Consider the following 13,384-nt stretch of genomic DNA (forward strand, 5'->3'; position numbering starts at 1 on the left):
CACGTTATGTAAGTAATACAAACAGGTGGGCCTAATTCTTATTGAAACACTTCTGATCTTAGCTTTCCTAACAGCCATTCTCCTCAATATTCCCCTTGACTCCCGCTGTTCTTTCTCAGTCTCTCATGAGCTTCTCCCACACTACTCAAGCTCTGTTTTAGAGTTCCCCAGGGCTGGGTCCCTGGCTCTTTCTCAACATGCCCTCTCTATGTAATCACATCCATTCACAAAGATGTAAATACCATGTGCATCCTAGTAATCCCCAAATTTACACTATAAGCCCAAACCTCTGCTATAAAACTCCACTACTACGTAAAAGTTACTTTGTCCAAAAACTGAACTCGATCTTCCTCCTAAACCTGCTCCTTCTCTAGACTTCTGTATCCTCCACCCTGTGGCTCATACCAGCAGACACAGAGATTCATTCCAGGGTACCTCTTTGTCCCCATATTTAATCCATCACCAAGTCCCCCAAAACATACTAAACCTGGTCACTATCCTAGCCCAAGTCACCACCATCTCTCACCTGGACTATTAATTATTGCTTTAGACCACTTCCTATCCATTCTCCCCTCCAACAGCCAGTGAAGTCTTTAAAACAAAGAAACCAGATACTATTATTCCTCTGCTTAAAAAACTTCCAATGATTTCCTCTTGTACTTTAGAACAAAACTCAAACTCCCAACTCTTGTATGCTCTGACCTGTTCTCCATCTTCACTCCAGCTCTTTGCTTCCCTCCCTGTACTTCAGCGTTACTCGTCTTCTTTCATTCAGTTCTTCCAGGAAGCCAAAATCCTCACTGTCTCTGGGCTTTTGCACATGCTGGTCCCTCTACCTGGAATTCTTTCTTTTACCTCTTGCCTAGCTCATTCTGATTCATTCTTCCAGTTCAACTCAAATATCATTTCTCTGAAGAGGCCTCCCTAAACAACACCCCACACACACACTTGAATGAGTTTCCTCTTGCAAATTCTGTCTCATAGCATCCTTTTCTTTCTTTCATATCTCTCATTACTGTTTGTAAGTAAATAAATATATATGTGTGTGTATATATATATATATGTGTGTGTGTGAATGCCTGGTTCTTCTACTAGGTTCTAAAATTCATAAACACAGGGACTATGTCTTGGTCCCCCCAACATAGCCAACACTTTGCATAGCATCTGGCATCTAATGGGTGCTTTATAAATATCTGCCGAGGGGCTCCTGGGTGGCTCAGTCGTTAAGCGTCTGCCTCAGGTCATGATCTCAGGGTCCTGGGATCAAGCTCCACATCAGGCTCTCTGCTCTGTGAGAAGTCTGCTTCTCCCTCTCCCACTCCCCCTGCTTGTGTTCCCACTCTCACGGTCTCTCTCTCTCTGTGTCAAATAAATAAAATCTTAAAAAAAAAAATATCTGCCGAATTAATTGGTGACGAGTCCCCTTCTCCACCAATACCCCACTCCCAGGCCCTGAAAGCAACCATTGTAACAATTTCCTTTTTATCTTTCCAGATATAAAAACATATGTTTAAAAGGGAAAGCATTCACAATAGCCAAGATATGGAAGCAAGCCAAGTGTCCATCGATAAGATGAATGGATAAAGAAGATGTGGTATATATACACCATGGAATATTACTCAGCCATAAAAAAGAATGAAATCTTGCCATTTGTAACAACATGGATGGGCCCAGGTGGTATTATGCTAAGTGAAATAAGTCAGACAAAGAAAGACCAATGTCATATGATTTCACTTATACGTGGAATCTAAAAAACAAAACGAACAAACAAAACAGATGCTTAAAAGAGAGAACTGGTGGTTACCAGAGGGGTGGTGAGCAGGGAGGATGGGTGAAATAGGTGTGGGGGATTAAGAGGTATAAATTTCCAGTTATAAAATAAATAAACCATGGAGATGAAAAGTACAGCACAGGGAATATAGTCAATAACATTGTAATAATGTTGTACCATGACAGATGGTGACTACAGTTATTGTGGTGAGCACTGAGTAATCCACAGAATTGCCAAATCACTGTTGTACATCTGAAACTAATATAACATTGTACGTCAACTATATTTCAATAACTTAAAAAGGGGAAAGAGTTCAAACATGAGTATATTTTAGTACGTTTTCCTAGTACAAATGTTTACATTTAAATTAAATCGAATAAAAAAATTTTAGAAAGATAATTAAATAGAAGTAGAACCTAGATAATAATTACAACGTAGTAAAAAACTGTTGATTTCTATAAAAAGTAAATGTTAGGGGCACCTGGATGGTGTAGTTCAGTTAAGCGTCCAACTCTTAGCTTCGGCTCAGGTCGTGATCTCAGGGTACTTGGATTGAGCCCTGTGTCAGTCTCTGTGCTCAGTGTCTGCTTGGGATTCTCTTTCCCTCTCCCTCTCCTGCTCGTGCACACACACACACTCTCTCACTCTCAATCAATCTTAAAAAAAAGTAAATGTTACACAGAAAGAGGCCATTCCATGTAAATCTTCAACATGTCAACAAATGTTTGCTGAGCACCTATTATGTACCAGGTCCTGTGCTATACAATGGAGGTGACTCAGTAACTATTCAACAACAATTTTATCACTATGGTAAGTTTTTTTTTAAAGATTTTATTTATTTATTTGAGAGAGAGAGAATGAGAAAGAGAGCACATGAGAGGGGGGAGGGTCTGAGGGAGAAGCAGACTCCCCGCCGAGCAGAGAGCCCGATGCGGGACTCGATCCAGGGACTCCAGGATCATGACCTGAGCCAAAAGCAGTCGCTTAACCAACTGAGCCACCCAGGCGCCCACTATGGTAAGTTTTAAGAGGCAGTCAGTAAGAAAAATTTCTTCAATAAAACTCTAATTACAAACCGATTAGTTTTACTACATCAAAAAACTAAAATATTTTATTTAGGAGCAGAAAAAGGACTTTATTTTGTCATTTTACAAATGTACTGAATTTTTAGTAAGTTGATTTAAAGGCTTATACTTAATAGTCCCATTTTTAGAGGAAGAAGAAATGCAGGTTTTGCTCCGTCCTTATCATATTAATTGTAGTTAATGGAAAAGTTCACAAATGCTTTTCAGCAAGCCAGTGGTGTCAGGTTTATTCAATTTAACCTTGGCTTAATAAGCGTAGAGAACCTCAACTATCATTCTAATTGTTTTAATTCACTGTATTAAAATTCTTGTTTAAAAAAACTACTTTATTTTTTTTCCTTGCACTTAGAGGAATTCAAAGTTCTCGTAATAAGTTAAACACCTGGGGAAACTTCATTAAGCACTATTCCCTGAAATTACTGCTTTGCCGTGCAAAATGGGGGCTTTATAACCCGAAGAAGTTAATGTAATGTGCACTACTGCTCAGGGACTCACAGTGGCAGTGGGAGACGCTGCCATGCTATTAACTTAATTAATGTTTCCATCAAATGAATGGAGTGCAGGAAAAAAAAAAGTCATGCCTAAAAGTCAGGGTTTAACAAGGACTCAGAGAAACAGTGAATTCCTGATTTTAGTACTGGCTGAGGAAGACTTAAAACTTATTTCTGCTCTCAAACGGTCTTTAATTCTCATAGCTACATGTCAAGACATAAATGGGCACTGGATAGAGTCCAAAGAAATGAAAATGGTTACAGAATCTATTGATTGCTATAGGTAATAAACTATAAAAAGGGCTATGAATCTTCAGGATGGAAAGGGTAATGCCAAAGGCAAATTATAAGAGCAGATAGTGTTATGAACAGTTATGAAAGGTATGTCCTACTTGAACGTGTTCTCCAAGTTTCAAAATTCTAGAATTTCAGATTTCTACAGCAAAGGCAATACCAACTTAAAATTTGAAACAACTGAGGATGAACCAAGTATTATTTTAAGCTGTGGGTAGAAAACATCAATCTTATAAGAAGTGGTGGAAAGCTAAATGTACAACAGTTTACAGGAGGATTTAGGTGATACTTGTAGGCGACAGGTGACACAAAGGGTAGTCACGGATTCTCACAAAACATTCTTTGAGGTGGATGAAAAAATATATATATATGTGTAGGTTTTGACCAAATGATGGAATTCTTTTGCTTCATTTTAAAATTTGCGACTGACCAGTTTTCAATTGAAAGTTTTAGCCTGCTGTTCCGAATTTCAAATTTGACTCACGCCTTGAAAGTAGTGGTAATTCCAGGACTTCAGGAACTTTTAACAATTATGCTCCTATTATGGGAAACAAAGGTGCTCACCACATAGTAATTAGATGCTTAACAGTCTTAACTTATTTAAGCTGCGTTCCTATTTTCCCCATTGACACAGGAACTGCAAAGCTTACTCAGATTTCTCTTCAGCCAAATCCTGGCTAACCTTCCTATGCTTCCCCTTTGTACAGACAAATACATAGAAGCTGAACAACTTTATAAGTTTCTCTAACCAATCAACTGGCAAGCTGGGTCAGTTCTTCTACTCTTCATGAATTTATCATCATCCCCAAGTGGCCATTTGAAAATCCTCTAATTTTGCAGATGATCATGAAATACCTTGAGTCGTACAAACTCAGGTTCCATTTTTTACACATATATATCAAGAAATACTAACTGCTTTTGACCCTGATATAAATATCCAGCGTTTCTAAAGCTTTTTGCTCGACTTGCAGTGTCATTAGAAACACCTGTCAGCTTCCTTGAGAAAAAATGGGCCTTGAAGAACCTAAGTTTTGCAAGTATTTCTGACCGTTTTTAGACAGCACAAGTCCTGAAGTTAAACCATACTGCACAAGAGTAAATAATCACTTCAAAGAAACACTGGTGGAGTTATCATGCCTGCTACAAAGGACTGTTTTGTTGAGCACGACGTGAAAAGGGCAGGTGTGAGGAATGGGCGAAAATGCCAAATCTCCCCTGAAGTTACAGCAACTGACCGATACGGGGTGCATTTCACAGAGGCCCAGCAAAATGATGAGAGTGAGGCAGAGACTAACTGCATGGTCAGACCTCCAATGCCTGCTATTGCAGGTCATAACTAAGTATGTATATGGCCTCATCTGCGGTCTGTCCAAGGAAAAGTCTGATATTTCAGCAAACTAGGCTAATTTCCTAGCTTAAAAGTACATAACCTAAGCCACTTAGGGTGTACTTATGTAATAATTAAGCAACATCTGAAATACTTTAAAAGTTTATAACTCATATAACTTCCGATCTTATGCCCAAGTAGTGGTGCTGAAAAGTAAAAATAGTTTCTTACCCTTTCTCCTAAAATTTCTGCCAGCTCCTCTAGGAATCCAAACAACAGGATTTCATTCCCTAGCCCCTCCTTTTTATTTCCCTTGCCCATTCTCTGTCTCACCTGGGAACGCCGACCCTGAAGCCAACGGCTCCACGTTCTCAAGCTACCAGCTAATTCCAAATGCAGCCGCGTCAAGGCAACTGAACATGGCAGATGTAAAAGAAACCCAACAACAACAAAACAACAAAGAACACTGGCACTTTACTGTCCCGGGTAAAGATAGTGCCTCTTTTGAGCGTCAGCAGCCTTCCAGAGAGGATACAGGCTAGGGGTTCTGGCCGATAGAAAATACGAAAGCAGGAGAAGCACATAAAGAAATGCCTACATGTGTTGTTGCTAGGTAGCCACAGCCCCAAGAGCTCAGAAAAAGAGCAAATTATTGGTAAAGCTAAAGCAAGAAAATTTTCTTAATGCACAGCATGAAGCATAAACACAAGCATAAACCATAATACATCTGGTCAGAAGAACAAATAAAGTTCATTTATAGCCATTGCTTAATGAGTTTTCTTTACATCCATATCATTTTGCAATACTTTAATACTGAGGCAACAACCTAGTGTCAATTGACCTTGAACAATAGTTCATTAAATATCACCAGATCCTGCTTGAGCCAGTGGTTAGCGTCAAATACTACCCTGAGCTATCCAACTCAAATAGAGATGATTTAAATTTTATGACTTGATGAATACAGCAGTGATTTATTTTTTGGCACCATGGGCACAGGGAGAACAAGCTTCTGTTTTGTTTGTTTCATTTTCAAGTTCAGTGAGTCAGATCCCATACTGGAAAAATTTCATGAAGTATACTTCATCCTTCCAATGCCTACTCTAGGCCTTGGTCATATGTTGAACATCTTTAAGAAAATGGATTAATTCTTTCAATAGCTACCTACTGTTTAATAGTCTACAGAGCCTCTTATTAATTCAGAATAATTATCCTATATATATGAAAATGACTTTTTTCTATTAGCTTGGCTTTAGAATACATTTTTGCAATTGATAACATGAAAAACTGGGTTATGTTGTTGCTTGGTTTAAGGTGCTTAGTAAGACAATGTCTTAATAACACTGTATCTTCCATTACATAATAATGGCTAATGTTTATTGAAGACTTAGTGTATACATGTGCTGGGCTAAGCCTCTGATAAGTACCATCTCATTTAACCTTTACAACAATCTGATAAATTAAGCATTATTATTCCATTTTACAGATGGGGAACCTGAGGCATATAGTAAGTGACCTGCCCAAAGACCAACAGCTAATTAATGTTGAACTCCGGTCTAATGAGCTTTGAGCTTCAGAGGCCAAGCCCCTGGCCACTAGGGTGGACTGTGTCTCACTGGGATCTTTCACCACAGACAATATGCAGGAAATGATTTGGTCCAATTAACCATGAGAAGTATTCAGGGGATTTAGCCTCCTACCAAGCATGAAGCACCACTCAGTAAAGAAAACCTAAATTAAACCTCAAGATAAGTTCTGTAAGTCAAATCTATAGATGCTTATTGAGACCACGCAGAAGAGATGAGGGGCAAAACCAAGGAAACAGATTTCAAGAAAAAGAAAGGGGAGCCTGGGTGGCTCAGTCAGTTAAGCATCCGACTCTTCATTTCAGCTCAGGTCATGACCTCAGGGTCATGAGATCGAGAGATTCTCTCCCTCTCCCTCTGCCCCTCTGTACCTGCACACACATGCATGCACATGCTCTCTCTCTCTCTCTAAAAATAGCGAGCTATTCGCTTCTTTTGAACTAATCCTGAATATTTTCCTTTTCTTTTTATTTCTTTTTATTTTTTATTTTGAGAGAGCACGTGTGTCACCAAATCTGTTAAAAAACCCAAACTGAATAAATTTGAAGATCTAAAAAAAAAAAAAAAATACAAAAAACCCAAAAGAAGCGAATATACCAACCTTATATTATGGTGCTTCTGCATTTTATCATAAAATTTGGCTACTCTAAAATTATGCAACCTGACCACATTCCGCACTCTTCCTCATATTACTACACATAAAAAGATAATATGCTAAGCTTCAAGGAGACCAATTTAGCAAAAACTTGCAGATAAACAAAGCAAAAACAATCATCTTCTGTTAGATGAAAATATAAGGGTAACTAAAACTGTATAAATCTCAGTGCACACATTAAAATAATAGTACAACCACTGGTGTGTCATCAAAAAAAAAAAAGGAAATTGTCATAGGTTAAATAAATCAAATAATACTGAGTATTTCCTACTGGTTTTGTCTTTCACATGGTGGTAGTTTTCCTCCAGGCTTTTGATCCTCCAACATGACTAAGATTATTTGCTCCAGAGATTAAGTCATGGACAAAACAAAAGGCAAATTTAAGAATGGTGGTGAGCATGGGCAGAAACCTCAGCAGAAATTGCTGTTGAGGGAGCACCCATCCTGGGCCCAGGGCTGGGCTGCATATTTTACATAAATTCTCAGATATAAACATCATGGCAGCCCTATTGAGACCATGTCATCATCTTCCTTTCAGAGCTGAGGAAAACTGAAGCCCAGAGAGGCTAATTAACTCACCAAAGTCCCAGCTGGGAAGTCACAGAGCTGAGATTCAGATCCATATGTCTGATTCACTAGACAATAAGGGTTTCCCCTAAATTAACATATAAAATTTATACATTTTTGGAAGCTTAACTCCTTTTTCTCCAGAAGACGTCAGGACTCTCAAAATGTAGTTGTACAGAACCTGGCTGTCAGGGGTGCAGACCAAGCCAAGAAAAGGATCACCCTCGTCGAGCAAGGCAGCTATCACGCCAGGAGAAGCAGCGCGGGCTGTGGGGAAACCGGACGCCCAATGATCTCTGGCCACCCCCGTTGTTTTTGGTTCATTTCCTAAGGCGAGGAGAGGGGAAGTGACCATCTCTTTAGGCGGCCACTGGAAGCCAGGCTCCAGGCATGTTGGAGGCATCGGTAGGGGATGACACCAGCCTTCTGAACTGCGGCAAAGCTCAGAGAGACACAGTGACCCTCACCTCAACACACTGAGGACCAAGTCTGTCACTTATTTTGCCCTGTCACTCTATATGAAGACATTAAGAAACAATCTCAGGATTCAAAGAGAGAGAACTCTTTCTTAAAGAAAAGAATAGGATGTTTGGAAGAAACATTTATGGGAACTTGATTAGAGGAAGAAAAATAGGTTCTCTGAAACAAAAACAAGTAAATAGGGGCTATCATGCACATCAGAAGGTCTGCATCGATAAGATAATTTGAAGAGCACACTGGACTAAAATGAATAAAGACAACTAAATCTGAAAGTACTGAGTGAACAGATACGATCTAAATAAACAGAATTCTTCCAGATAAAAAGACAGAAGTAGAAACTCAGCAGGTAAGGAGGCACAGAAATCCACCTTCATCAAACTGGAAAGTGGAAAAATGGACCTGTGACCTAAAGCCAATCACTTAGCACAAGAGCTGGGATGTAGGAAGAAGACATGTAGAGATCTCAAAACTGAACTACAAAAATCCAAAGGGATCATTCTCAGGAGGACAATCTGACCAGCAGACATCTCCAAAGACCACGCTTCTCAAGTCAGAATGTGTAATATTCACACTGGGAACCGAGGAGAGAAAGGACTAATTTATATCAGTGACTTAAGTGCAGCCTGAACTAATAGCACTGAAAACCTCAATTGCAATCTGGAAAGCCCAAAAGAATGCAGTGAAGTCATTGGGAAGGACAGCACAAAAATCCAGCTGGCATATTTTACTAGAATATTCAAAAGATAATTCTCTCTCTCTCACCAAATGGCAAAGCTCTTTGTAATAAATACCACCACTTCTCCTTTACCAGGAGATAGAAAGATTTTATCGGAGAAAGCAATTCTCTAATCATGGACACACAATGAGAGATCCATTCCTGATGGTGGCACAAAATTTCAGGAACACAACTACTATGGCAAACTGTATGGGAGGGAATTCATGGGTGTTCCCAGGTCCTTCCAAACTGAAGGAAGCAGTCTTTGGGGAAGTTAAGAGTAAAACTTCAGGATCAAGATAATCAAAACTGCCTTTATAGGAATTAATTCTGAAGATAAAGATGTGGCATCTTAGCCAGTGGTTCTCCAAGAAATGTGTATAACAAACTAAAAGTGGACTTGGATGAAAAGTTTGCAGGAGCCTTCAGTATGTGCACATGCATGTGTGTGTATACCCACACACCTCATTGTACCTTAAAAAAATAACCTTTAAATTACACTATTTTTCCTTCAAACCTGATATCACAATGGGTTATCTCTAGCTATAATATCTGTGCCCTCAAGAGTGTTATGCTATCAATCACCCAAGGTCAACTTTTCTCTTTGACCTTGCAACAATATTCATTTAAGGCATAATCACTCTTCACAAATCACTGTCTATTAAACAGTAATTTATATGATGTGTTCCTGAAAATTTTTTTACACCACTGGTTTTATGAAACCCAAGTGTTCCATGGCTGAAGCCACTAAAATAACACCACCCTGTTCACAACAGATCAGTAAGTACACTTTTAGGAGTATAAATAAAACACTTTATAATCTTATATATACTATGTAATACAATTCCAATTGAATGAAAATGCTTTTTAATATCAGAGTCTTAGGTCTTAGATATTTCCTGAGCATTGTGGGAGATTGCAAAGCATTTTTAATTAATGCATTTGGGATTAAAAATGCTTTTTGAATGAAAAAATAAAATTATCTGGCATACCATTTTGCTTCAAAAACAAAAAGATGTATCATAAGGTGATACTGCAAATTAATGGAAATGATAGGTAACTATTTCATTCCGAGGGGATGAATGGAAAATGAAAGATCACAAAAGCTTTTTAGGCTAGGCATTTACTCTCACGTATGGTGTGGTGAATGGTTTCCTTTTAACCATATTCCTCATGATCTTAAGTATTTATGACAAAACTTCAAATGTATGGTAATGATTCCATACTTCTCCATATAATAAAGAATAACAAATCTTTCTATTTTACTTAAGCGAAAGCCAAATAAGAAGAGAGGTTTACCTCTGAAAAGTAAAAGCACCAAAATATAGCTTAATTAAACAGAGAAGATAATTTCAAAAGCATAAGCTTCCTACATTCATGAACTTAAGGGTTCAAATCTAAAGGCCTTAGTTAAAATGAAAAATCTTAAGTAAAAGTTACCTGCATCACCAGTCCAGGAACCAGAGAATTTCTGGCAACTGACGGGAGATTCACATTCACACTAGGATAAATCTAATGGCTTAATTTCACCTAGCATTCCCAATTCACACTGTAGTAGACTAACTGCTGAGACTCCATGAGTGAACAGCAGTCTTCCCAGGATTACAGAACTAAGGACAATATCTCAAAAGGAATGCTCTAATTAAGCCTATAATTCTACACTAACTTTATAATAACTTTGATCATAATAATGTGGATCAAAAGCTTTTTTTTATAAGGTGGGGAAGAACAAAACTATATAATTAAAGCATACACTGCTAATTCTTGACTATAATCAAAAAAGAAAAGACAAAGGTGATCACAATCCTTTGAAGATGCAAGGAAATTACAAGTTCAGAATTATCTAAAACAGCCAGAAATTGCACTCATATTTTCTTCTCTAAAGAGAGATATTTGTACCATGTATGACAGAAACATAATTTTATCAGTAAGTGCAAAATCTGTCTTGGTGTGTGGTAGCTGGATTCAAGAGAGTTCCACGCTACTAATACAAATAGAGTATGTTAAACACATAAAATAGGTAAGTATGAACAATTCACATGTTTTCATAAACATTTAAAGAAAGATTCAGTGACAAGTTGAAAATTAATAAGGTATTTTAGCAGAATACCTAACTTCAACTGACATGACTGGCCAGTAGTAAACACTGCCCTGTAGTAATTTTGCACAACGTCCAGCCAACATACCAGCCTTTGTAGACATAATTACCACCAATTGCTATGTTTTCTGTGTACCATCCATTTCATATAATCATATTAATTTCAAAACATGAGCAATGTCTATTCTAACGAGAGGACCACAATTCTAATTTAGGAATATGAAATTTATATTGGTTTGCTTTGTTCTCTAGGATAACAATGTCACGGCTGGGTGAAAGATATTCCCTCTAAACCAATAAATATAATCAACAAAGGAAATGTACCAGTGAAACACCCAAAAATGTCAGCCTTCAGTGCGCACTTATAGCCTAGGAGTATCTTCAGAACTATACGCCAAGACCACTGATGTCTTTCTGGGGTTTAACTTGGCATTCACCCAACTACCCAGATTCTGGAGTTTCCTGCCAGATAAAGGACAAATATACCAACTGGGTATGGTGTGTTACTTGCTGCAGTTAAAAAAAAACCAAAAAACCAAAAAAACAATGCCAGAGGGCAACACTCTTAGTCCACAAAAATGCCTGACATTTCTGGCTTAAGACCTTTTGGGTCTAATAAATAGCTCCATTTCTTAGGACAGAGGTTTCTTTCACTGATGGATTTATTAAATAAATAAGTAGTTCATCAGTTTACAGAATGTGTCATTTCACACAATTTACTATGAAAGAACTAGCAGGTGGCACTATTAAGATCCATCAGTAGTAGGAATTGTTTCATAGATGACCAACTCAATCTACGTTTGGAACACTGCCATCCTTTATAAGGTTTTTCCATGTAACACATTCAAAGTTTTAGTGCACATCTACTCAGGGTGTTTATGAAATCCTTGTGCAACTTTAAACTTGACCTATCCCACTGAACTATATTTTATGGGACTGTGTTAAAACTGCTGTGTATTCATCCAGACCACATTCTTTAAAGGAACTTCAAGCCAGGATCATGAATGCAATTTATGAAATCACTCGGCAGCAGCTGGAGAATGTTTTCAATGAGGTGGAAAATCGGACTGAATGTTGGATCACCAAAAAATGGTGGCTATGTTGAAGTCTATAAATTTAAACTGCAATGTTAAAGTCTTACTCACACTGATTTAAGTCATTTTTAATTTTTTTTCTGTCACAAATACAACAAAGATCAAGGTTTAAAGTTAACATGGTAATTTTTAAAAATACCCAAAATGGCTATGATGTTATATATTTCTATTAGAAATTTTACTATTTTTCCCATGTTAGAAGACTAATAGCAACTCATTAGAAAATGTTTTACAGCATCCAAAAAAGGCTAACATATATTTTAGAGATCACTGATTCTCCAACTGACTTAAACCACATTTTTAAAATTCTACTATTTATAAAGACACATATTTGTAAATAAGCCATTTCCTAATGGGTTGTGAAAGAGAAAAATCAGTATGAGAGAGACTGGTTAACATGTTAAAAGAGAACATGGTTAGATGCAAGGCAGTATCCTGGATTTGATCCCAGAACAACAAAAAAGACATTTAGAGAGAAACTGGTAAAACCCAGATAAAGTCTGTGGTTTCGTTAATACTATTGTACTAATGTTAATTTCTTAGTTCTGACAAATCTACCATGGCTGTGTAAGATGTAGATGAAAAATATTTCGAAAATGCTCTGTGATATCTTTGCGACTTTTCTGTACACCTAAAATCATTCCAAAATAAGGAAGTTTATTAAGTTTTTAATAACAATATTTTAATAACTTTAAAAACTTGTTAAGTTGTTTTTAAATGTGATTGGAATATTCACAGTACCTTCTGTAATTACCTTTTTCTCTACCTTATCTATAATCACTGACTGGGACACATTTTATTTTCCAGAGTTGGCCAAAACATCTCCCATCACATGTGTTCCTTAGCAACATTTCCCCAACAAGAGCTAGTATTTATTTCTCTATGCTCTGAATCTGGGAACACCCTGAGGCTCCTTGACCAACAGAACATGGTGGAAGTGATGCAGTACCTGTTCCAGGTCTTAGCTGGCTTGGTAGCTTCTACTTCCTGTGTCTCTGACCACTGATTCTTAGAAGCCAGCCACCATTCTATGAGAACCCAAGTGATATGGAGAGGCTATGTATAGATAATCTTTTTCACAGCCTTAACTTGACCTAGCATCTACTGATGGTTATGTGAATAAGCCACTCTGGACATCAAGCCCAGTCCTGCTTGGTAATGACAGAGACCCCAGCCAACACCTGATTACAACCACACAAATGAGCCCAACCAAGAACAGTCCAG

The 13,384-nt window shown here is 37.8% G+C and overlaps 1 protein-coding gene and 1 pseudogene across 2 annotated transcripts in view; one reads left to right on the top strand and one right to left on the bottom strand.

Annotated features, from left to right (window-relative positions):
- The window catches only part of UMAD1 (UBAP1-MVB12-associated (UMA) domain containing 1), a 201,872-nt gene that overhangs the window by 113,144 nt on the left and 75,344 nt on the right, over window positions 1-13,384 (bottom strand). The gene's annotated exons all lie outside the window — the stretch shown is intronic.
- Window positions 8,500-9,757, top strand: LOC102729141 (5-azacytidine-induced protein 2 pseudogene; annotated as a pseudogene).

This window comes from Leptonychotes weddellii, chromosome 12, assembly GCF_054177405.1.
Source record: "Leptonychotes weddellii isolate Sample4059 chromosome 12, ASM5417740v2, whole genome shotgun sequence".
NCBI classification, from domain to species: Eukaryota; Metazoa; Chordata; class Mammalia; order Carnivora; family Phocidae; genus Leptonychotes; species Leptonychotes weddellii.